The sequence below is a fragment of the Pinus tabuliformis genome, chromosome 9, assembly GCF_031772625.1.
Source record: "Pinus tabuliformis cultivar Carrire ecotype Pingquan chromosome 9, CPIR1, whole genome shotgun sequence".
In the NCBI taxonomy this organism is placed as follows: Eukaryota; Viridiplantae; Streptophyta; class Pinopsida; order Pinales; family Pinaceae; genus Pinus; species Pinus tabuliformis.
Window position 1 is genome coordinate 27,503,916 of NC_142307.1, and position 27,760 is coordinate 27,531,675.

Consider the following 27,760-nt stretch of genomic DNA (forward strand, 5'->3'; position numbering starts at 1 on the left):
GTATTTGAATTTTAGACTCGCTGCCATTGTTTATTTTGATTATCGAATCATGATTCTTTTTCTTATTCACTATCGAAATTTTTTGCTTACAAAAATCGAATATGTTATGTTGTACTATCATAGCGATGAGATGATGTTATGAATTATTGCATATATTGTGGTTTTACGACTTATAAGGATTGGAAATGTCATTATTTTCTTTTTTGTGTTTAAAATTTACCATATTTTAAATTTTTTTCTGTATTTTACCGAGTCTTATATGAGTCGGTCCCGATTCTTATACGAGTCGCCTAGTCAATAGCCAAACGAGTCGTGCAACGTTGCTTAGAACCTTTAGGGTAAGAAATATTATGATTTGTGGCTTTCCTTTCATCAACCATTTCATTTAACATCAATTTGATGATGGCGTACATTTGAAATAGATGTATAGTGTTAACAGTGTGCTTTAGCACAAGCTATCATCTCAAGTGCTTAATTTCATGATTATTGAACTTTTTTAATTACTGAAAGATGAGAGGTACAAGATTACAATTAATGTAATGTTTTTTATGTTCTCTCCTCTGATTTAATCCTTCATAGAGATCCAACTAGGGACCTCTTACCCACTGAAGTAGGTAAGCCCTAGGAGAAATTTTTTCTCTAAATTGATCAGCTTGACAACAAGCAACCATATGATGATCCACATCGTTGACCTATCCTTTGTTTACCCCCTTAAATAGCATTGAGCCCATTGTTGATCATACCATCGAAAGGCTATTTCAATTGTTGTTGTGAAGTTTTATATGATGCAAATCTGCATTTTCTTGAAACACGAACTTATAACAGCATTTTATTGGTTGATGTTGGCTAGTGGGGAAGCATGCTTGAACATCCACAGACATTATCTCGGCCTCCAAATCTTTGTCAATAGTTTCATCCAATCCATCATCTTTTCCTCACCCCAAACCTTTCTTTTGAAAACCATTCCAAGATGTATAGTTTGCAAGCTCCTTATCAAGCCATTTGGCTAAGGATCCTTTAGTCATCTAACCTCTAAGTCTTGCTAAGGAAGCAAACCTTGTGGGGATTATATGCAACACAAAATAGTAGAGTAAAATCCACTAAGGTGACAATGGTGGTTGGTCTCATTGTTTCCCTAGACCTACAGTGCCTAGTGAGGCTTTGCACTAGGCTACTAGGTTTTGCAGTAACAGGACCTATACCAAGACCCATATGCCTACATCATTCAATACTTTGCACTTGGTGAGGTCATCCTTTTGGGTGGCTTAAAACCCACACTAGAACAAAATAGGTTCTCGTTTATAATAAAGTAGAGGATGCTTTTTGCTTACAGGAGATCGAACTAGAGTTAGTCAATTTACATAGGAGGTTCAATGATGCCAACGGACCCCTTTCAGCTTCTCGTAAATGTTCGACGCATAGAATGACCACATTGTCACTATTTTTGCCACCTATTCTGCTTACCATACTCTTAGAAGCCTACCATATTCACTATCTTATACTCCATTGTTATCATTTTGATATGAAATTATGCTTTGAGCTACAAAGATTAAATACGAGAAAAATCCAATGTAAAGTGTCCCTTTTTATATATATTTTCATGCATTCTTTTGTAAAATCAATTTAAATGTTACAGCGGAGCTACAAAATTAGCAATTTTGTAATTTTGTAGCCACATACATAATTTTGTAGCCAACCATTGATTTTTTTGGCTGAGTCACAGATCTATACGGGTATGAGCATGACAAGGCAAGATAGAAAGTTGGAGGGCATGGAAAATGATAACATTACGCTTCTCCACTTGTTAGATTTGAGCCAACACTTTCTAGGGAAGCACAGGCATAAATTCAAAGGCAGAGTCAAAGCAATGGCAGAGTATGGCAAAGTATGCAAACAGATTAAAGGGCTTTGGCTCAGGTCGCAGATCAGGTCCACAAGGATCAAGCTCTATCTAATATCGATATCTTGTATGAGAAATTCATGCATCTAATCATGAATTTCTTATACGTGGATCGTAGCCTTTACCCTTTGTTTTTGAGAGCCAATATTTTAGCAAAATTATTCTAGAATCTCGCACTAGATCTCCAACAATATTTATTTATTTAAATTTGATTTTCATTAATGCCAACCAAAGCAACAACCAGAAGAAGCCCTGCTTTTGATGACAAAGATGACTAGGAAGATCAAGGTCTTGGGGTTAGTATAACATTCATTTGATGGTCCTCATCATGTCGATTCTAACGATATATAGCACGTCTCATAACTCCTCACGGTTGAGGAGATATGCCCAATGAAAGTTTGAGCCCCTTTGTGGTTAAGAAGCCCCAAAGATTATGTGGCAGACAACCTTTCGATTGGTCTATTTGTGGCATCTTTATATCAAAGATTAGTTTAAAAATTAATGATTGGGCCTATCCTATTCAAGCTTGCTAACAAAATTGTTAAGGGAATTTTATTCAAATTATTTTTGGGTCTTCTAGTTAAAATTGGCCTCCAAGTCAAGTCCACCTCCAAGAAGTTCTTGATTTTGGCTCCAATGTTTCAAATTTGAATATTGAATTTTCCCTCCATCTTCAAGTCGGCTTCATGAGGGATTCTTTAGGCCATTCGGCCTTCTACGCAAACTCTACTAAGGCCTGGAACAGTGGGAGACGCAGCTTTTGGAGCCAATCTTGCACTCATTGGTGACATCACTCAAGACTACGAGTATCTCTACGGCAAACGCAGCTTTTGGAGCCCATCTTGCACTCATTAGTGACATCACTCAAGACTACGAGTATCTCCGAGGCCTCTCTTTGGCATTTGTGGCCCTATTCGCTGAGGAATCAAGGTACAGTTCAACATCCCTAGGGTTTGGACTTATCATGTAATGTGAGACCTATTCAACCCTTCAAAGAAGATATTTTGCAAACCTTTTTGTGTTATTTCGATGGCACCTACTCGCATCAGACTTGTTACTCTTGTGTATTGTTTAGAATTTGGTGGTCTTCTTTTGGTCTTGATCAGATAGTATATGCTGAATTTCTGAGGCAAACTATGACGTGTGAATTGCATGATTATTGGACTGATTTCTTAAGCAAATTCTGGGGAAACCGTTTGCAACCTAGGCCTTATTTTGAGCCCTGATCAGTGACCTATTTTCCCAAAAATTGCAATTAATTCTATGCTATGTTTCAAGTCATGTATGTAGCATACTTCCTGAGAATTTCTATGGACAGCTTGTAGACTTTGTTTGGCTCGACAATTTGATAATTTTGTGGAAGTTTTGAAATGGTTTCTGTAGAAGATCTCTTATAATCTAGGCACAAATCTGAACCCTAATCAAAGACACCATAGCTCAAGCAAAGTCACCTATGTGGTATAGTCACTTTCTTGCAAGGGTTTGATAATTATTTTGTAGAATATCTCTTGTAATCTACGTACAGGTCCGAGCCCTAATCAAAGACACAGTAGCTCAAATTTGTAGCTAAGGCAAAAGTCACCTATGTGCTTGTTTGCTCATTGACAACTACTACAATACATAGGATTGGTTGTGATTAACTTGACAGTCTGGACATAATCAGATAAAAACTCTCTTCCTATAATCAAAGGAACAAACTAGTCTACCTATCTTTATCCTTGTCTAGGAGAGATTCTGAACTATGGCAAAGAGTAGAAGGCTTAGTGGCACAACAAAGACAGACATCTTCAAGGAAATCTTCAAGACAAATTTGAGGACCTTGTTGACGTATATCAAAATCAATGTTAAGGAGCAGTGAAAAATTAAAAGCAGATTGAAGACACCAGTGGTATTTTCAGAGACTCCAAGAAGCTACCAAATCTGAAGTTATCTACAAGTACAACAATGGCGGAAGACTAAACGTACATGTATTTCTCAGTTGTAATACTTGAATTGAAGTCTGTGCATTTTAATCACATTGTTATCTAGAAGCAGTTCTAAAGATTTTGAAGAAGGTTGAGGCACACATTGGCAAGATGAGTTCGTTGAATTTTTCTCGTTAAGTGGGCCATTATCCCTAGTACGGGAGTCCACAGTTGTTTCTCTATTTTATCATCATATCCAAGGTGGCAGGTTGGTGTTGGGGCAAGATGGAGCTTGCAAGATGTTGGAGCATCCTTTTTATTGAAGCTAATAAAACCAAGGCGTTGGAGCGTCCTTCCAAATGGAGCTGGTAAAACCAGGGTGCAGGGGCATCGTTTTAGAAGTTGGAGCTACCAAATAAACTTGAATGCTTTCCTAGAGTACTAGGAAGTTAGGTCTTCCCTTTCAATTGGAGTTGAAGCATTTTTGTACTCACAAAATACTAGAAAAGCATTTGGTGGTTTTTCTCCAGGAAGGGTTTCCACCTAAAAATTTGTTGTGTAGTACTCTTTTAACGTGTTGTTGCTTATTGTTCTATTGTTCATGCTCTAAATTTTTATAATTAACTAATACTAGGTGAAATACTAATTCACCCCACTCTCAGTATTTCCAAAAGTATTCAAGTTGTATAAATTCCCATAGTATGAACAATGGGAGACTATCTCTATTTTTTAAAAACACTCTGCGATATTATTAATACTAAATCTCTATTGTTGTTGGAGAATTAATTTTCCAATGCAATTACATTTCAAGAGCAGTTTCATATTTTAGAGTTTCTTCAACAATCTAAGTTTATACAACCTCTTTAGCAACGCATAACCGATCCAAGAGGGCCCCTTGTGTAAGGGATGCATTGCTCTTCTTTCATTAAATTTTTTTTAGTTACAGTGGATTGAATTCCTTTTGGTTTTAATGCTTTAATTCTCATTACTTATAGTTTTGTGTGGTGTGACAAGACAATGAACGCTGTGAAAATTCTATTGCAGTTACTGGTAATTATTCTTCTATCTTTGCAGATTATTTGTCTTCTGTAAATTAGCTTACGGCAAATACTAAATAAAAACTCAACAGCAATTTCACCAAAAAACTAATCACAAGAACTGAGAAAATATCATGCACATAAAAATTGGACACTGCTATTTTTGGACAAAAAAGTCCCTCAGAAAACCCCAAATGGAAAACTAGTTCTGCAAAGGAGGGTTTATTTTATTTCTTTAGCAAATTGAGAATTACATAAACTGCTTGTCTAACACTGGCTTCGGCAAATTAATTTCTTCAATTTTGCAAGTTGATTCGGCCTCATGGAAACAACTCGCCCCCTCTAAATCAATTCGGCCCCTCTTTATGACACTGAATCAATCCAACTAGTGCATTTCTGACAAATAACTCGGCCTCTCTCGAAACTCGCACTTTTTGGAAAAATAACTCGGACCTCCACAGAAATTTCGAACTCCACAGGTAAACCTAGCTTCTCCTGTGCAAATCAATCACATTGACAAATTCGCACTTGCTCCGACAACTCGATGTTACGAATATAAATTATATAAAATTAAATAAATATAAATAAATGTAAATACTAAATAATCAAGTAATGATTATGTTAAGTAGTCATTAGTAAGTGAAAAGGCATGTCTAAAAGACATGCCCAATCATGAAAGGACACTTGCCTAGGTATATAAGCAGGGCCTCAATGTAATATTCAACATCCTTGTACATAATATATATATTATGTATATAATTGTAAAATACACAAGAGGTATCTGTAATATATCAAGTAATGATTATGTTAAATAGTCATTAGTTAAGTGAAAAGGCATGTCTAAAAGACATGCCCAATCATGAAATGACACTTGCCTAGGTATATAAGCAGGGCCTCATTGAATGGACACTTGCCTAGGTATATATATTACAAATACCTCGTGTATTTTACAATTATATACATAATATATATATTATGTACAATGATGTTGAATGTTACAATGAGGCCGATATTTTATGAATCGGTATCTAAGAATGAAAATAGAATTCTCAAGGGGAACCGAGGACGGAGCCGGCGGAACGAACAGCTAGGGTTTACAGTAGTCAGCAGGCGTAGAACTCCATGGAAGGGCGCAAAGGAGGGAGCTCCACGCCCTCCTACAAGCAGGTTGTAGCCAACCGAGGTAAGAAGCCAATAGAAGAGGCCAGAGGTAGGGCTGAACTATGGAAAGAAAACATGGAAGAAGAACAAGAGGGAATGACAGCAAAGGAGAATAATAGCACAAAAGAAAAGGAGGAAGATGACAGGGAACAGGGGGCAAAAACCAAGGCACAGAAGGGCCCAAGTAAACCCAAAACTGAAGTCAGACCCGGAGTAGTTCTGAATGATCCTGCTCTACAGGCATATAGGGACCACATGCGGACATATGCTATCATTTGTAAATTCATGGGAGTATGGCCCATTGAAAAAGCATTACAGACAGGGATTAAATATCACTGGAAACCAAAAGGAAGCATTGACGTACATCTTGGGTCAGAAGGATTCTTTACTGTGGTCTTTACAAATATTGAGGATAAAGACAGTGTGTTTGAAGGGGGGCCCTACTTCTTCGCAGCTGTTGGACTCTATATGAGGTCGTGGATGATGAACTTCGTCCCAGAGGGCGAGACATTCACTTCAGTTCAGGTATGGGTAAGGCTTTACTCCCTTCCTCTTGATTATTGGCAAACTGAGTCGTTAACAGCCATAGGAAATAAATTAGGACGTTTCGTCAAAGCCTCTGAAGCCACCAGAAGGGGAAAATACACCTCCTTTGCACGAATTTGCGTGGAAATGGATCTATCTGGAGCCCTACCGGATGAGGTTATCTTGGAAGTTTTTGATGAAGAATGGGTTCAAACAGTTGATTATGAACATATTCCTTTCAGATGTCACAGATGCCATGAGCATGGGCACCTCTTCAGAGATTGCCCTCTCAGTAAAATGGAGAATAAGAGCATAGCTACCACTATGAAAGATACTGATAGCTTTCAAAAAGTGATCCATAGAGGAAAAGGAGGCAAAAGGGGATTTAAACAACATCAAGCAGAAGGGCCTCAGGCTAGTTTTAATAAGTACCAAGTGCTCAAGGAAGAAGAAGAGGAAAATAAAGAAGATTCGGGAATGGAGGGAAGTCCAAAGGAGAAGGAGAAAGAGGAAGACAAGGAGAAAATAAAGGATAATAATAAACAGAAAGAGGATATGATGAGCGATGTAGAACTAGATATGGGCCAGGAAATGACCCAAAGCAAGATGGAATTGGAGGACCATGAATTACAGGAGATTCTTGAGCAAGAAAACCTAGATTTTGAAGGGTTCTTGAAACAAGAAACCATGGGAGGGGTAGACTCGCTTCCTCAAGAGGAGTTCACTAGAGTACAATAGCTGTACTTATGAAAAACCCAGACTATAGGAATGGAAAGGCAAAATAACACTGCAAGACAGGGTAGCGAAGGAGTGAAAACTATGAAAAACACACCAGGATTAGCACCCAGATGTCCAGGAAAGAAGACAGGCATAAAAAAGCAGAATGAGTTGCTGATGGAATGTGGAAAGCTAATGATAGATTCAGGTAAAATGAAAGACCTAACCAATTACTCATTCACAAATCTTTAACGATGAAGTTCACTTCTTGGAATATCAGGGGTCTAGGCAGTAAAAGGAAACAAAGACTAATTAGTAACAGAATGAAACAAGAAGCTCCAGATATGATTTTTATCCAAGAAACTAAATGTTCCATTCAAAAGATTAAAGAAATCTATAGCAAATGGCTCAATCGTTTTGAGTATTCAGAGATCAAGGCAGAAAATACAGTAGGTGGCATTCTCACTCTTTGGAATCCCCAAAAGATTGGCGTAGTAGATGCTGAGGCTTCTAGAAATTATTTATCAGTGGTTATTCAACCTGTGGGGGATAGGGAGATCTACCTAGTCACAAATGTTTATGGTCCTCAGAGAATGAATGACAAACTTAGGTTTATAGATTCTCTGATGGATCTCAAAGCAAGATATGTAGATTTACCATGGATTGTGGGTGGAGATTTCAACATAATCAAATCACTATCGAAGAAAAAAGGGGCACGAGAACGCTAAACAAAGACTCCTTAGCCTTTCAATCTTTTATTGATTCTATGAAGCTAGTTGACATTGTTTCAAGTAATGGTCTCTTTACTTGGAACAATCGAAGAGGAGGAGAGTCTCTGGTTGCATCAAAGTTAGATAGATTTATCATCTCAGAGGACCTTATGCTCAATAATAAGGAAATGGCAGCGAGAATTCTCCCCTTTGGAGGATCAAATCACTGGCCAGTCCAACTGGAAGTCAAAGGCATAGGTACCCCCAGGAATAGACCTTTCAAATTTGAAAATATCTGACTCACCCATCCAGATTTCCTCAACAACATTTCAAGTTGGTGGTCTGAAGATTTACACATTCAGCGTACAAGTATGTTCCTTCTTCACAAAATATTAAAACATATCAAGTGCAGGCTAAAAGATTGGAACAGGAATGAATTTGGCAACATTTTTGAAGGAAAAACGCAGTTGAAAACAAATTGCAGGAACTAAACCAAAACCTCATCACGGTTGGCTTTGATAAGGTCAAAAATGAGAAAGCTACCAAACTCCAGCTAGAATGGCAGAATTTTTGTAAACAAGAAGAAATATTTTGGAGACAAAAATCTAGAATACAATGGCTAAAAGAACGAAAGCGAAACACCAGATTCTTCCACAGATCCACCTTGGCAAATAGAGCCCATAATAGAATCTCTTCGATCAAGAATGAGGGAGGGAAACTTCTCGGTTCCCACGAAGATATAGAAGCTGTGTTAGTCCAGCACTTTCGTGGGATAGCAAAGGAAAACATTTCGGACAGACAACATTTCATCAAGGACTTAACAAGACATATACCAAGACTAGTGTCCAGGGAGGATAACTTCAACCTCAATAGGCCGGTGACTGAAGAGGAGATCAGTGAGGTCCTCAAGGAAATGCAGAATGGTAAAGCCCCAGGCCCGGATGGATTCAATGTAGATTTCTTTAAAGCTTGCTGGAATATTGGTAAACAGGACATTCTGAATGTGGTAGAAGATTCTAGGAGGAATAGAACTATTCTGAAAGCACTCAACACCTCCTTCATCTCTCTGATCCCCAAATAGGACAATGCCCTAACGCCTGATAAGTTTAGACCCATTGCACTACGCAATGTGGTTTATAAGATAATATCCAAGGTTGTCACCACTAGACTCAAACCTCTTTTGCCCACTCTAGTGTCTAGGGAACAATCTGGTTATGTGGAAGGCAGGCAAATTCTTAATAATATCATTCAAGCACAAGAGGTGGTGCACTCTCTGACTAGCAATAGGAAGGCTGGAATGATTATGCAACTAGACCTAGCCAAAGCATATGACAAGCTGAATTGGTCCTATATTAGAAGGGTTCTTATTGCTTTTGGGTTCGATCATAACTGGGTCAAATGGGTTATGGCCCTGGTAACTTCTTCCAGTTTTTCTGTTTTGGTAAATGGTTCTCCCTCCGAGAATTTTATTCCTTTAGGAGGCCTCAGGCAGGGTGACCCACTCTCTCCCTTTCTCTTCATTCTCATGATGGAAGGATTGGGTCGGTCCATCAAGTAGGCTAAGGAAGATGGCAAAATCATGGGTCTCCAACTTTCTGAGAATGGACAAGCCTGGACTCATCAACAATTTGTGGATGATACCATGCTGCAGGGAATCCCGACAGTCAAAGAGGCTCTTGCTTACAAACAACTTCTAAGTGACTTTGCCATGGCTTCAAGTATGGAGGTTAATCTTTCCAAATCCAAGATTTTTTTCTTTAATACCAATATTGCTATTCAAAGGAATATCTCCAGAATTCTAGGTTTTCAAAGGGATTTCCTTCCTTCCAAATATTTGGGTGTTCCTCTTACTACTAAACCCCTGCATAAGAGCATATGGGCGCCGGTGATTAACAAGATGCAAGATAAAATTAGGAAATGGACCACTAGATCTTTAAACCTGGCGGGCAGATTGGTGCTTACAAAGGCTGTTCTTCAATCCATCCCAGTATTCATGCTTTCAGCTATCCCTGCACCAAAGGGAGTCTTACAAATATTCAGAATCATTCAAAGAGACTTCCTCTAGGGCAAGGGGGAGAACAGAAAGAAATGGGCCTTGGTAGCCTGGGAAAAGATTTGCAAACCTAAAAATCATGGTGGTCTTCATTTGGACGATCCAGAGGTTCTAAGCAGGGCTCTAGGGGCTAAACTTTGGTGGCACTGGATTAAAGAACCAAAGGCTCAGTGGGCTAGTATCTAGAAAGAAAAATATGCTAGCACTTGGCAAATTAATTATCATATAAGGATGTCTGGAAGCATAAAGGGCTCTTGTATCTAGAATAAGGCCTGGGAGAATAGAGACTTAGTACAAAAGAACAGCTTCTGGGAAATCAGAGAGGGAGATCTAGCACTATTTTGGGAAGACAAATGCAACAAGAACCGATACTGTTAATAGAGGACTTTAATGACTTCAAGATTGAGACAGACATCATCGGGTTGTCTAAGGTAAAAGATTTTTGGGATCAAACCAATAATGCAGGAAAATGGAGAAACTGGAAGCATATTGTCCACAGGGAAGACAGCGCCTTGAAGGCTAAAGGAGAAGCTCTTATGAAAATTTTGGAACAAAGGGAGATTCTAGTTACATGAGGGCATGATCAAGTTAGATGGGGCAACAACAATGAGGGCACCTTTAATCTGAAGGAGGCAAAGCGCATACTCCTCGAGCTGGATTCTCTTGCTCCGGACAGAATTTGGCAAGATCTTTGGAGGCATCAAGGATGGATGAAGATTAAACTCTTCATGTGGTTGGTTTACCATAAGAAAATCCTGACTTGGGACAATATTCAGAAAGGGGGGCTATGGGACCTTCCAGGTGCTAGCTCTATGAGGCCCAAGAGGAAACCATGGAACACCTCCTCAACAATTGTATCATCACCTCTAGATTGTGGGACTCTTTTGCCACCATCTTCCAAAAGACCGACAGGGATGGAGGGAGTATTATCAATACCCTAAACAACTAGAGGCGAACTTTTTCTGATTTTGAAATTCTTTGCTCAGCTTGGGCTCTCATGCCTAGCTTCATCATTTGGAATGTATGGAAAGAAAGGAACAACAGGATCTTTAAGAATGTAAAGAGATCCTTCCTATTTCCTTTTTAGCACACCTTAAGACAACTTAGGGAGACAGTGAGAAATCTCCCTAATAATCCTCCTTCAGATGCTGAAATGAGAATTCTCAGACAGTTGGGCATGCAGGGGCTTATTCCTCAGGACCTGGACAGAATGATCAGGATAATGGTTACTGAGCAGGATTATTGGCATCCCCCCCTCACGGTTTTCTGAAAGGGGCCTCCAAAGGCAACCCGGGTATTGCTGGTTTCGGAGGAGTGTTAAGGGATGATCTGGGAAATATCATCTCCATCTTCCATTGCCATTTGGGCAAAGCCACTAACAACATGGCAGAACTAATGGCTATGGAGCAATGCTTAGAACTCCTAGTGAAGGAGAATTGGCAAAACGTGATTATCGAGGCTGACTTTGAGCTAATCATTAACTCAGTCAAGAGGATCAGTTGGGGCACGGGGCCGGAAAAGGTTCAAAACATTGGAGGTTGATCCAGGTCTTTCAAAGGATCCAGATCCTTCTCATGAGCCTACACACGGTAAGTTTCAACCATGTAAGAAGGAAGGCCAACAAACTGGCAGATTTATTGGCCAACCAAGGTGTGAATTGTAACACTTGCAAAGTTGCAATGGGTTGGCAAGGGCTGTCTCAGAACAGGCTCAAGGAACAGTGTGGCGGCCAAGCAGATGAAGATATGAGGGTATATATTAATAGAGCCATGGAGCCCGTGCCCAGATAATTCGGTTTTGACATGAGTGGCTACTTTTTCCTCTTTTTTACCTTTCTTCGATGGATCGGCAGGTTTTCCGGTCTAAGCAGATGGCTGGAGGAATGGGACTATACTTCGCATGGGCTTATCATCTGGTGCAGAGGGGATGGAGTGAGAAGCCGGATTTCAGGCTTTCGTGGCAACCGGAATACCCTAATGTCTCTACACAGGAACGATATTCTGCCCGCGTAGTGGTTTTCTGGCCATCGGGCGCCTTTCAAGCACGAAGTGGTTTTTGAGATTTTGGAGCGATTCCACTCAAGTCGTTACATGTGGCCGCAGGGTGGGTACGAATACCGCCCTCATCACACGCTAACCCGCGGGGCTTTAGGCCCGTGCGATATGATCCTGGGCCGTCAGATCAAGCCTGAAGGATCGACAGCTAGGAATCATCGTGCTTGTCAGTGGGGCCATGTGGTTAAGCGGCGGGCTTTTTGGCATCGCGATTTTTTCCTCAGCCTTTGGATCATGCTCGGGAGATCTACGGTCAGGAACTTTCATGTTTGTCAGTGGACCCGCACAGATAATAGGCAGGCTCCTTGGAAGTGGTTTTCTGGATTTCGAGTGCCCTTCAAGCAGAAAGTGGTTTTTGAGATTTTGAAGCGATTCCACTCGAGTCGTTACACGTGGCTGACGGGTGGGTACGAATACCGCCCTCATCGCACACTAAACCGCGGGGCTTTAGGCCTGTGCGATATGATCCTGGGCCATCGAATCAAGCTTGAAGGATCGACAACTAGGATTCTTCGTGCATGTCAGTGGGGCCATGTGGTTAAGTGGCGGGCTTTTTGGCATCGCGATTTTTCCTCGGCCGTTGGATCACGTTTGGGAGATCTACGGTCAAGAACCTTCGTGCTTTTCAGCGGGTCTGCACGGTTTTCAGTCGGGCTCCTTGGCACCGCAAGATCTTCCTCTACCGTTGATTCGGGCTTGGTGTTTTAATGGTGAAGTTTATAGGTGTCAAAGCTATTTTCCGTTGGGATTTAGGTATTGCTTTAGTTTGAGGGTTATTCCCCCTTCCGAATTGTGGTGAGGCAACTGGCTGGCCTCGGTACAGTCTGGCAGATGAGGACTTAGTTGTTGTGATTGGTTGGGATCGGAGTTACACCCTTAACTCGATGCCCTTGGTTGTTGGGGGCTTGTTTTACCCGGTTCTTGGATCCACTTGGATGTTTGTAATCTATGTAAATTATTTTATGTTTTAATGATAATGAAGGTACGACTCTTGCTTTAGAAAAAAAAGAATGTTACAATGAGGCCCTGCTTATATACCTTGGCAAGTGTCCTTTCATCATTGGACATGTCTTTTAGACATGCCTTTTCACCTAACTAATGACTAATTAACATAATCATACAGCGTTACAAGCTCCAATTTCACAACCTGGTAAAGCCAACAAATGGCCTTTCACATGCTAACGTTCAAAGACTCGCATGGCTACGATACGAAGCAACAAAATTTATAGTGTGTCGACTTGAATTGTAAAATACACAAGAGGTATATATATATATACATACATGTGTATATATGTATGTATATATGTATACACATATGTACATATGTACATGTATACATATATACATACATATATACACATGTACATATGTACATATGTGTATACATATATACATACATATACACATGTATGTATGTATATATACCTCTTGTGTATTTTACAATTCAAGTCGACACACTATAAATTTTGTTGCTTCGTATCGTAGCCATGCGAGTCTTTGAACGTTAGCATGTGAAAGGCCATTTGTTGGCTTTACCAGGTTGTGAAATTGGAGCTTGTAACGTTGTTCCTTTACAAAAGAAGAAAAAAATGGAAAAAGAGTTCACTGTTGGTATGGCAAATGTGGCTGCAAAATCAAGAAAAACCAAGAACGAAGACCCCCTTCTATTTTTAGGAAAGGCACCACCAAATTTCCATTTGAGAGTTCTATTGGGGGACAAGCAGCAAAAAGAAGAGCAATTTCACTTGGTCCAATGGACAAGATTTTTCAGAAAGAGAAACGAGAAGAGCTTGATCTTACCATTGCCTTCTTTTTCTATCAAAACTTCATATCATTTAATGTTGTACGCTCACCTCTATTTATTGAGATGTGTCGAGCTCTAACTCACGGGTCTCCATCATGGTATGTGCCTCTTGGTTCAAAGAAGATTAGAACCACATTGTTGACGAAGGCAAAAAATGAGGTGCAAAAAATGCTTGAGCCTATTAAAGTATCATGGCCAACATCTAGGGTTAGCATTGTTTCTGATGGATGGACAGATCCAGCACGACACCCACTCATCAACTTCATGGTGTCTTCCTTGAATGGTCCAGTTTTCTTGAAAGCAGTGAATACACTTGGAGAATACAAGGATGCACAATTTATGGGTGAGTTATTTATTAAAGTTATTGAAGATATATGTTTGAAATCAATGAAGTTGTAACATTAATGAGAATTTGTGTAAGAAATATCTAATTTTTAATATATATATATATATATATATATATAAAATAAAATAATATATAATGAATCCTACGTGTCCTATTCCAGGGGGTCAAAGTGTCTGAATCCGACACTCGAATCCTCGTCTCCTACGAATCCCGAATCCCCGTGTCAGGTGACTTAGGTGGTAACCCATGTGGGGACAATTTCCCACAAAATTCTCCACCAAATATTCTCCCAAATCCTCCCAAATGTGCATTAACTTCACAAATTCGAATTTCCAAGTAAGCAATTTTCTCCTTTAATGCCAGAAATTCGATTTTATTTGAGCACATGTCCTTTCCTTGATTTTAGGATACACATCACCTTGGGACTTCACTTTAACTCCCCCATAATTTTCCACCTCATATCCACAACATTTAGCATGTGTGGATATTTATTTTTCTCCTTCTATTTAATTTCTGGCTTAATTAATTGCCAGATTTCCCACTAAACTTAGGAAAAGTGGGTTTTGAGAGTTCAAAACACATTTTTAACCCCTCAAAGTGTGTCAAAGTAGAAAGTTGAGGATGAGAAGTGTAATTTTGATTACTCATATCCCATACAACTTCTCTAAACTACACTTATTACAATTTAAATACAATTTTATTAGCAATTTCTGCAGTGCGGAAAATCTAAAAAATTAAAAAATGACTACCTAGATCTAACTAAATTCCACGAATTTTTTTGTGTGATCTAGTATAGTAATATACATTGACTCTAGACACTAAGATGTGTTAGGGGCTCAACCTTCAAACCGTCGCCCTGACTCTGGGGTAAAACATGAGTGAAAAAACCCAAAAAATTATTCGCCTCTGGAAAAAATGGATAATTAGCCAGATTAAAAAACACTCCAAGGTGTACTCGTTCGCTGATCGATTCCCAACATCTTAGGTCTGTTACAGACTCAAAAACTCATCATTACTAATACCACTTATTACAATTCCTTATAGGGTGTGGAATCTGGGTACAAGAAAGATGATGAGAAGATAGAAGTAGAGTTAAAAAAACTTTGGTGACTAATGATATCTGATGGTACAAGTGTTCTCTGGATCATCCTTGGGCATGGAGTCTTCATATAATCATCAGGTGCCACTCCAGTGGTCAACAGTATGTTTAAGAGAAAATTGAAATAATGTATAGATCCTACTCTCGCCATGTTAAAACTAAAGGGTGTGAATTATTTCACCGAGAAATTTTCATAACAATACGCGTGCTCAACATGAGTGAAGACCAAGTACGTTAACAGTTAAACCCCGACGACCTATCAGAGTGCGCTCGATTTCTAGGGTTTTTACTTCAAAATTTGCAGGTGGTTGAAGAATGGTTTCATTCAATAATCCTCGCCATTCTCTCGATCATATCCAGCCATTTAAAATTCCAACACGTTCTTCCAGTTCTTGAATACTTTAACATGGCAAACCCCATAGTTTTTTCGTCAACCGATCTGAAAAATACAGTTGTTATCTTGCAGACCTTCTATTCTACCAACTTTATTGTTGGCAATATCACTTTGCTTGTCCAAATGAACAAAGGACTTGTTCAAGGGCTTGTGCAAGTTTTTCTTTATGTTCTGGGTTTGTTCAAGAACCAGGACCGCAATGGCATTGTGGGGTACCCCTGTGAGGCTCTCCATGTGCCTCTCTTTCTCATCGATTAGCTCGTCAATAGCAACCAATTATTGCTTCAACAGAGAGCATTGGCTTTCAGTATTGACATGAATTTGCCTTTGGAAATTGGAGCCTTTTGTTGCCCTGCATTGCCCCTTGTCTGCATCACAGGTGCTTTAGAGCTCCGTCCACGAAAATCGAGGGCACAGTTGCCAACTCAACATTTTTGTTTCGATGACAATGTTTCTCGAGGCATGCCAAGTAGATGCCAGCGACCACTTCTATGGAAGTTCTGGTTCTGGTGGAGCATTTAGTGCGAGACCACATAGCCTCTTCCTACTTAGGTTCCCCATCTCTGCACAGAGTGGAGCAGGAGCCGTGAATTTACCGACCCATCTCTACACGGAGCAGAGCAGAAGCCATGAATTTACCGACCCCTGGAACCCAGAATTCTCCTGCATTGTTGAAGTAGAGCTTCACACAGTGTTGCGAGTGTGGGGTAGAGCTAAATCGAGTTCAGTCACGACCAAACATGTCCTGTTGACGTTCGAGCCTGACACCACCGTCACCCGATTTGGCTCATAAGGTGTGTCCAAACGGAAAGGCACCGTATTGGTTCAATTATTAATGTTAATTATTATATAATTATAATAAATAACTATATTACATTACAATTAATTTAAAATAATTATATATATATATATATATATATATATATATATTATTTTTTAAAAATGGAATAAAAAAAATAATAAAATAAAAAATTATGGATAACCCATAATTCCAAAGGAGTATCACTAAAAAATTATACATGCCGAGATGACCAATGCCAACGTGAAGGAAATTGTCAGCGACAAGCTTTGAGGACAAAGCTTTTGAAGGAAGGGGCAATGTTACTGTTGGACACCTAATCCTATTGGGTTAGTGTGGAAGTCAAATGGACAAAAGCAGTCCAAGAGACCTTGGGATCTGCAACCCAAGAGCCATATGTTGTACTATAAATGTATATCTGATGTTAATAAAAAATGTACTCACTGATTTATCTTTCCTATTCTTTGCTGTCCATGTGTGTTTAACATGGTATCAGAGCCACTTGTTTTTCTGTGGCCTGTTATGTGCATGTCAGTCCTGCACCTCTGCCCATATTTCTGTGTCTGAGCTGCCTTGAATAACGCTGATGTGGTCTTCATTATCTCTGTGCCACTGTGTATTCTCTTCGGTTTTTTGATAACGCTCAGAAAACGCTTCTGCGCCACTGTGTATTCTCTTCGGTTTTTTGATAACGCTCAGAAAACGCTTCTGCGCCACTGTGTATTCTCTTCGGTTTTTGATAACGCTCAGAAAACGCTTCTGCGCCACTGTGTATTCTCTTCGGTTTTTTGATATCATTGTGGTTTGAAGGCTAGTTTCGGCGATTTCTGGTCCGTGTTTGCGTTAAGCTTTCGAGGAGAAATCATGGCGGAAGCTGGTGAAGTTGAGACCTTTGCGTTCCAGGCTGAGATCAACGAATTGTTTGTCTTGTCTGGGATAATGTGAATAAACAGTTCCGGTTGTGCATCCAGCTTACTCTCAAATCGGATCTTGTCCAAAGCTTCTGATGGGTTGCAGTGTCAGTGTTCTGATCCTTGTAACCTTCAGCTGAGCGAATGATATTTTGCCGTTTCTGGCAAAATATTTAACGGAAATTCGAGGCTCAGCTGCCTGCAACAGCTAGGCTCCGTTCCCAGTGGAAACGACGTACAAGTGGCATACCTCCTCTAGTCCAGATTCTGGAGATTGGATCTTCAAAAGCAAAAGAGGACTCTGCAACTGTTATTGGGAATCTTTGTAATCACAGTGAAGATATTCGTGCATGTGTTGAAAGTGCAGATGCTGTGCCTGCACTGATTTGGTTGCTGAAATTCTGGGAGGACACCCGTTTCCCAAAACCATCCCCAGTGTCGACTTGCTAATGGATGCAGCATAGCTCGACATGTCTATGTATAGGTAAATGCTATAGTGTTTACAACTTTTGTTTCAACCGCGGAGGGAAGTATTGGGAGGACGTCATTACTCTCTGAGACTCACTACTCTTCCGTTTTTTCGAAGAATCGATGGGAGACTCTCTACTCTTCTGTTTATTTCGGGGCCTAAGTCTCTCCAACTGTCAGTGATATCATGTGAGTCGTCTTCATTTCATTTCGGAGAAGTGAAGTAACTCTCGGGCGTTTCGTGTTTATTCCTGCAGTTGTCCTTCATCCCAGAATGTCCTTGACCCGAATGGTAGCCACAAGCTTTCGCACAATGCTTCATTCCATTCCTTTCTGTTACTTCTAGACCTAAAATACTATATAGAATATCCTGTGGGTCTTTCTCGTTTCGTTGGATCTGGAGAAGTGGAGTAGAAGAAAGCTGATTTCACTCGTGGTTCGATTTTCCTCATGCCGAGGCTCGGCTCTGGTGACCAGAGAGATATCCAATGAGAATCTGTTTTTGATTGTAACGCCCAAAACAGTAAGCTGTTGTGGGACATTTCATTTCAACCATCAATTTTCGGTGAAGAATTCAGTGAAGGAGATTTGAAGAAGATAAGAGGCAGTGGAGTTGAGTGTTGACTAAGGGGACGAGATTCTGGTTACACTTGCTGCATTAATTTCAACTGCTTCTCTGCATAATCGGACCTGTGCATCTTGAGATATATTTGAACATTCAGAGCATACAATTCTAGTGTTCCTCCTGAGTGAGTGTGTTTCAGAGCCTCATTGTAATCTTGTTCATGAACGTAGATGGTTCCAGCAATCAGCTTCAAAACAGGATTGTTGCTTATGACAGTATCACTGAGCCATTCTTTGAAACTAGAAAGAGCAGTTTCCTTGTATTCAGGTCCAGCCAAGTACATTGCCAAGAGCTTCACGGCCTGTAAAGGGGTTGCTGCCGAATCATTAATCTCGGAGATAACGAGCTGGTAACTGCCGATGGCAATGTAAGATCTGTAAACGAGGCAATCCCTTTCGATGGATTCCTCTTCCGTGAGGCCATGGACATCGCTCTCGTTAATGGCTGCCTGGTAGGCTCCTAGGTAGAAATTGTTCCGGAGGGAGAATAAGGCATCTGGCCCGCTCATTTTCACACTGTACCGATCGAGAGAACGGAACACACGGATACAGGACCTGCAATATCACGCTTTGAATTTTCGTGCTGGAATTACAGGAACCCGCTTTCGATTTTCGATCTCCAAATTTATAGTGCCTGCATTTTACAAACATTGGATTGATGGTTTGCGCAGAGACTGTTGTATTTGGACTCTCTCTATCACTCTTGGTCTCTGTATTCGTGCATGATATGTGTGTTGATAACTCCTGTCTCACTTCAATCATAACAGTTCTAAATTTCCAGCGATAAGGAAAAGATTCTTGACATAGTATTGTGAGTGGGTGCTGCTTATTCATTTGTTCATAGTTATGATCAGTTTTTTAAAAGGTGTAATTTTGACAATGGAGAATATGGCTAAAATTACTGAAGTATTAGAATTCTTGAAAACTTTGATGCATTCTACTGATCATGACACAGTGAAAATCAGCAAGAACACTCTCTGTGATATCAAAACCTATCTGCAGTATACACAAGAAAAGGTAGAATTTTTGGAGCTTGAATCTGAGCTTCAGCAAGAAGAATTAAAACAAAGGAGTCATCATTCTGAACCTGTTTTTGTTCAGAACAGTGAAATAAACTCCCATAAGTAGCAAGTTCATTCAGATCCAATGCCCAATAAAGCAGCAGTTGTACATGCAGATGCAGAAACTCAGTCTGCACTTCCCAAGCCCATCATCAGACCTTGGGAACAGCTTGTCCACAACAAGCACAGAATTGGTCTTGGATATGACAAGGACTTGTCCTTTCATATTCCAGACTATGCCAAGCCCATTCAGTTTCAGAGTGCTGGATTCATTTATGACAGTTCACCTGCTCCTCATGACAGTTCAGCTTCAGCTGTTCCAGACTCTGCCTTTCTTCCACAACAACAACAACAACAGATCGTGAAATGCCAACACTGTGACCGAGTTGGCCATTTGAAAGATCACTGTTTTGATCTTCATCCATGTAAGCACTGTCATAAAACCAGCCATTCTTCACACAGATGCTTCAGAAACAAACGTCCTGCAAGAACAAAGATTCATCTTGGATGGATCGCTTCTTGGCAATGGGCATCAACAGCCAAGAAGATATTCCAAACACATATCAGATCTTGTTCCAGAGTATTGAACAGTCTTGCAGTTGAGTTTTCTCCATCTTCTCACCTTGTATCTGACAGGGGGGGAAATGATGGTCATCTACAAGCTTCAAAGTCACATCAAGCGAGCCTGAGCCACAACCTGCCACACCAGTTTCAGAGTTGTAGCCAGAGACAAAGATGCCTGAACATGCCTTCAGTTGGCAATCTGGGACTTCCTCTAGCAGAAGACTCCAGCTTCTTGCCAGTTTTGGAAGAGTTCCAGCAGAGTTGTTGGTCATCCTTAAACCATCACAGATTAAGGACACTTCCTCTAGCAGAAGACACCAGCTTCTTGCCAGTTTTGGAAGAGTTCCAGGAATTGCATTAAGCATTCCAGAGTTGTTGGTCATCCTTAAACCATCACAGATTAAGAACACTTCCTCTAGCAGAAGACTCCAGCTTCTTGCCAGTTTTGGAAGAGTTCCGGGAACTGCACTAAGCGTTCCAGTGTTGGTGGTCATCCTTAAACCACTGCGCTTTATACCAACATTTCATAGAGCACATTCAGCCTAATGCTGCCATGCATTTTTTGCACATTTTGTATTACAGCTCTCTTCTTGGACTCATACATAACCCTTCGGATTAAGGGGGGGAATGTTGGACACCTAATCCTATTGGGTTAGTGTGGAAGTCAAATGGACAAAAGCAGTCCAAGAGACCTTGGGATCTGAAACCCAAGAGTCATATGTTGTACTATAAATGTATATCTGATGTTAATAAAAAATGTACTCACTGATTTATCTTTCTTATTCTTTGTTGTCTATGTGTGTTTAACAGTTACGAATATAAATTATATAAAATTAAATAAATATAAATAAATGTAAATAGTAAATAATCAAGTAATGGTTATGTTAAGTAGTCATTAGTTAAGTGAAAAGGCATGTCTTTTGCCCAATCACGAAAAGACACCTGCCTAGGTATATAAGCAGGGCCTCATTGTAACATTCAACATCCTTGTATATATATATATATAATATATATATATATATATAGATATATGTATATATATATATATATATTATATATATAGATATATATATATATATTATTTCAAATACCTCTTGTGTATTTTTCAATTAAAGTCGACACACTATAAGTTTTGTTGCTTCACTCGCCCTCACTGAATCAATTTGCACTGGCTCGAGAAACTCGACCTCTACAGATAAATCAATCTCCCTTTGTCACTGAGAATCTAGAAATCACTATGAAGAATCCCTCTCTGGCAAATAGATCTCAAGCATTGTTGATCACTGCAAATCTGCTTGTAAGAATGATCTCCAAATGCCCCATCGATCTCCTCTTATAATCTCTCGTCGACAAATCAACGGCCACGATCTAACTCCAATCGATGGCTAATATAATCTTGACTTCCAAAAATCACTTTTGTAGAACTCACTATAGAAAAATCGATTTTCTCAATTAATCTTGATTAATTAACCCATTCCCCTAAGTTAAACTTGGGAAAATAATTAAAACTGGTTAATTAAATCTAATTAAGACATTTCACTTAGAAATATTTCTAGGTATTGGAAATAATTAATCCACCTATGCTCCTAGCCTTACAGACACCATCTGAGACTAGAACATTTGTCTGAGCTATAAAAACTAACAAAGGTTATTCATACGAGCCATCCAACTGATTAAAGACTTGTTTATTCTCAATCACAGAACCCATTAGTTGAATTATAAATTGAATGAACAAATGATTTTGCGATTGTTTCATTACAAAATTTTACATGGTGATGGTTTAAGTGTTTAGAACCGATTATGTGTTGATTCTTTTAATTTGCAACTAGTTTTCATAGTTAGATTTATGTTTCCAATAGTTAGTGATAGGTAGCTTACAAAGTAATTTTCAATAGATAAATTAGAAACTAGATCTTGCATAACTTCACAACTTTACAAACTCGGATTGATGAATTAAATGTAACGTAATTCTAGTTCACAATAATTACTGCATTTTTGGCGTCGTTGCTAGGAAATTGTACAAAGGAATTAGTTTTCAATCTAGGCATACAATTATTTGCATAAGTAAAGCATGATAAGTAGGATGCATGAATAGAAAAAGAGATTCTAAAGGTAGAATCACTTCAACAATTTATTTACCTAGCACCCCAACTAGTTCAACACATCGTTCAGTAAATGCCACATCATCATCCACATCACGCATCCCCACATTTGCAAGTAGAATAAGGTATCCAGAGTAAACTTCACAATCAGGAGAAAGAGCTAAGGAGCAAAAAGAATCTTCAACACAAGCAGTTGTCTTTCATTCATATCCAACAGGAAAGGCATTCAGTGGACTTCAATTGAAGGTACCAACTGAAGAAACTATAACAAAGGAAGGTTCACTTGAAGAACAACCAATCCGAGAGAAACTAGTTGAACAAAATCCATTTGAGGAAACAACATACTCCCATACATCAAAAGCATCAATGGTTGAAAATAGGTGAGAAGGCATAAGAGAAAAAGCAGTTAGAATTGGACCAACATTAGAAGGAAATGAACAAAGAGGCTCGCACATCATGAAGATGAGGAAGAAGAAGAAGAAGAAATTTGAATCCCTATTCAAGATCCAATAGCCAATGTAAATATGAAAAATATTCCATCATTCGTGCTATCATATTTTCATGGTTTAAGAACAGAAGATCCTGAAACTTTTCTCTTTGAGTTTGAGGTATTATGTCGAAGCTATGATTATTCATTAGATATTAAAAACTTAAAGTTAGTTCCATCTACTCTTAAATATGGTGTTTTACAATGGTTCACTGGATTAGGTACATATTCTATTAGAACTTGGGATAAAATGCATAAACTTTTTCTTGAAAAGTATATAGACTATTGCATAGATCATAATTTTAAAGAGCGAGTTTTTAAAATGAGTCAAAAAGATGAACTTCTTGAGGATTACATAAAAAGATTTGCGTAAGTCTTGATACTCTTAAAATTCTTTTACTTAGAGGCATTAGATATGAATTAATAGATCTTTTAAACCGAATGGGAAAAGGAGATGTATCTCAACTAAGTTTTGCAAAATTTTGTGAATTGTGCAAAAACATTTCAAGAGGAAAATCTAAATATGGTAAGGGAACTAGAGATTCCAACATCTCTACGGTAACTAAATCAGCAATTGGTGGAGTAAGTAGAGTTGAACTAGGTGATTTACTTGAAGATTTTAAAACAATATTCTTGGAAATCTTAGTAAGCAAATAAATACATTGAAAATTCAGAATTATAAACACACAAACAAACAAAAACAGAAAATGCAGCCTTATCAATCTTTTGTCCAAGATGTAGAAAAAAGCATCATTTGCATGAATGTCCTTCAGATAACATTGAAATCTATGTTATATGTCCAAAAAACCATGCAGCAAAGGATTGTCCATATTTGCTAGCACTGAGGGCAGTATATCAAAGAGACAATGAAGCAAATGAAGCTTCAGAGCAGCGTTGTTATGTCGCACCAAGAAGACCATGCAAAACACAAAAATCAAGTATTACCCAAGATCCCAAGTAGCAATTTAATCCATATCAACAATATCCACCACATAGTTGGAATACCCTTTTACCTTGGCAAACATGGCCACCAAAAACCCAAAACCAACCTTGGCAACAAGGATGGCGAGGGAACGCTTATGGAGATATGCCAAATTTTCTTCAATATCCACAGCAATATCCCCAATATCGACAATATCCACCATATTATTCCCAATATTCTTCTCAACCTCAACAATCGTATCCAAATCAACCTTTAATGTCCCCAATTTTTTAATTCCCTTGTCATGTGGTTAGAGGGAATTTCCACGGCTTGTCTTAGCTAGGTGGTAGGGCAAGATTACATGGTTGATGGACCTGAAGGGTTTTGGAGGAGTTTTATGGGTCTAACTGGGATTGCTTGCCATGTTTCATCATCGAGATCAGTTTTTCACAATTTGATCTTGGTTTCGTTGTATTCCAATGATTTTCGTAAAACAAAATTATTAGAGTTTAGGCTTCTGTGATCCATATCAAGTTTACAAAGGATTTTTCGGCGAAGATCACATGAGACATCATTTGTTGACGCGTTTCGAACCAACCAGTGTGGTTCATCGTCAGGACAAGTTGAAGAAACAGATCCAGCTTTGCAGGTTAAATAGACAGAGCAAAGCCTCCAACGGCTAAAAAGACAACAGCTACTTTTGACTAGGTCCAGGGATCAAAAACCCTATTATTAACCTGGGGGGCTAGACCAATAAATAAAATAATAAAATGATAAAAAATATTAATAAATAATAAAAATAATTAAACAGTTATGTACGATTAGTACCTAAAAATAATTCCTAATAATAGTTAGTTAAAAATAAAAATTATATCTAGGAAAAAATAAATAAATAAATTAATAATAAATTAATTAATTAATTAATTAATTAATAAAAATTAATCTAGAGAGGGACCAGTCCCTTACAAATAATATTATGATAATAGTTAAGTACCAATATTAGAAAATAATTAAAAAAAATTTAATAAATAATTAAAAAGCAAATAGGTCCCATCAGTAACTAAAATTAATTCAGAATTAAAATTCTATTCAATTATTAAATATAATTAAAATTATATAAAGTTATAATATATTTATTTAGTTATAAATAAATAATTAATTATATAAAATTATATAAATTAAAATTATATTTACTTAGTTCTAAATAAATAAATAAATAATAAATAATAAATAAATAAGTTAATTAATTAATAAATAAAAATTAATCTAGAGAGGAGTCCCTTAAAAATTATGATAATAGTACCAATATTAATAGAAAATTAAAATTTTTAATAAATAATTAAAAAGCAAATAGGTCCCATCAGTAACTGAAATTAATTCAGAATTAAAATTCTATTCAATTATTAAATATAATTAAAATTACATATAATTAATATAATATATATAATTAAAATTATATATAATTAAAATTATTTTAATTAATATAATATAATTAAAATAACTTTAATTATATTATATTAATTAACCTTATTATATTATTTAAAATTATATGAAGTTATATTAAAATTAAAATTATATTTAAAATAATATTTATATTAAAATTATGTTTTAGAATTAAAGTTATATTATCCTAGGGGGACCAACCCCTAAAAATGATTTAAAGAAAATATAATAATAAAAAAATAATAATAATAATAATAATAAAAATAAATAAATAGATAGATAAATAAACGGATAAATAAATAAAATAAAAATAAAAATAATAAAAATAAATAAATAAATAAAAATAAAATAAAATAATACTAATGATAATAATAATTCAGAATAATAATAGATAATAAATACATAATTAAAAAAAAAAAAAAAAAAAAGAGACTAGGACGAGAGTGCTGGGACCCAACACCGACTGATTTTCCAGCCATCATCTCTATTGAGATTACTCGGCCTCTTTTCAATCTCAAGCGCCTCCCTAAATTTCCGATGATGGAAGTGCGAAACCTTCGCAATAACACTAGCTTCCTCAATACAAACATGATGCTTGGTTTTCTCGGCGTGCTCAGCTAAAGCGGAAGACTTAGTACGCCTATGCTTGAGATCTGCTACATGCTCACTAATTCGTTGATTAATGGAGTGACCAGTTTCCCCAATGTAGGGGGTCCCACAGGAACAGGGGATCAAGTACACACCTTTCATATCTTTAGGGTCGATAGGATCCTTCGCTGATCTGAGGGACATGCGAATAGTGTTCAGGGGCCTAAAGGTCACAGGGACATCATGTGACCTGAGAATCCTACCAATCTTATCAGTAGTCCCTTGAACATACGGAAGAAGGATGCCAGGAACTCGCTCCTTAGGTTCACGATGAGACAATGAATTCTTTGAAGCTATAAGGAAAGCCCTCTGACCCAGGAATCTACTATAACCATTCTCAACAAAGACATCAAGGAGATGGGATTTCTCCTTCTCAAAACTCTCCTTATCCGAGATCCTTAGGGCCCGCGTAGCCAGGGTATTGAGAACACCCATCTTTTGAGCCGGGAAATGATGGGAACTGGCATGAAGGTACTACTCAGTATGCGTTTTCTTCCGAAAAACTTGGTGGCCGAGGGAACCATCACTATTCTTAGAAATCAGAATTGGAAAGGAATAATGAGAAGAATGAGAAAGGTTTAAAACCATCGAATGAGAAGAAAGGCAATTAAAAGTCTCATTCTCATTCTAATAGGGTTTTAAACCTTTCCAATTTCTCCTTTCCCCTTCTGTTTTTAAAGTTTTAGGCAAAGGTTTAAATTTTGCCGTGGCTCCTAAGAAAATCCCGGTAGATGATATTATTTGTGACATTGAGTTTGGGATCCGAAATTTACCTGATAGGGTCAAGGACACCATCAGGCAAGATTGTGCGGTTGTCTTGAGAAAGGCTAAGCCCCCTAGGAGCAACCTTAGCAAGGAAGAATCTGTCGCTCTCAGATCCTTAAACCAGAACAAGGATATCATTGTTTTAAAGGCGGACAAGGGTGGTGCTGTCGTCATTCTTAACATGGCTGATTACCGCAGCAAGATGTTGGATCATCTTCATAATAGTGGTAGCTACAGAAAGCTTCCTAAGAATCCGTTAAAGAAGGTTGCTAGGAAGGTGGCGCTTGCCATTAAATCCATTAGCTCATTGAGTTCCCTTCACCATAAACTCATCGAGAGCAACCCTATCACGCCTAGAATCTATGGTCTCCCCAAGATTCACAAGGAGGGGGCTCCCCTGAGGCCCATTGTCAACACCATTGGTGGTCCTACCTACCGCCTTGCTAAGTTCCTTGCGTTAAAGCTTAAGCCCTTGGTTGGTCGTACTGAGTCCTTCGTAAAGGACTCTGCTTCCTACATTAAGGAGCTCAAGGACATTAAGCTCGACCCTGGGGACATTCTTGTTAGTTTTGATGTTGTTTCCCTCTTCACTTGCATCCCTATTGGTGAGGCCTTGGAGGTGATCAACCGCCTAACAGATCCTGACACTGCTAAGTTAGTGGAGATCTGTCTCACTTCTACGTTTTCCTGTTTTGAGGGAGAGTTCTTTGAGCAAACCTGCGGGGTTGCCATGGGCTCACCCCTTTCCCCTGTTGTTGCTAATCTTTTCATGGAAGATTTTGAGTCCAAGGCTCTAAACTCTTCCAGGCTCCTGCCAAAGCATTGGAGAAGATATGTGGATGACACCAATGTTATCTGGCCTCACGGCCAAGAGGAATTAGATCTCTTCTTCAATCATCTCAATAATCAATCCTCTGCCATTAAATTCACCATGGAGCAGGAGGTCGATGGTTGCCTTCCGTTCCTCGATATTCTGATTTCTAAGAATAGTGATGGTTCCCTCGGCCACCAAGTTTTTCGGAAGAAAACGCATACTGAGCAGTACCTTCATGCCAGTTCCCATCATTTCCCGGCTCAAAAGATGGGTGTTCTCAATACCCTGGCTACGCAGGCCCTAAGGATCTCGGATAAGGAGAATTTTGAGAAGGAGAAATCCCATCTCCTTTATGTCTTTGTTGAGAATGGTTATAGTAGATTCCTGTCAGAGGGCTTTCCTTAAAGCTTCAAAGAATTCATTGTCTCATCGTGAACCTAAGGAGCGA

At 38.6% G+C, this 27,760-nt stretch overlaps 1 protein-coding gene and 1 pseudogene across 1 annotated transcript in view; both read right to left on the reverse strand.

Annotated features, from left to right (window-relative positions):
• The window catches only part of EMB2410 (embryo defective 2410), a 541,348-nt gene that overhangs the window by 380,562 nt on the left and 133,026 nt on the right, over positions 1–27,760 (reverse strand). The window lies entirely within an intron of this gene.
• On the reverse strand, positions 18,527–19,152 carry LOC149146936 (coatomer subunit epsilon-1 pseudogene; annotated as a pseudogene).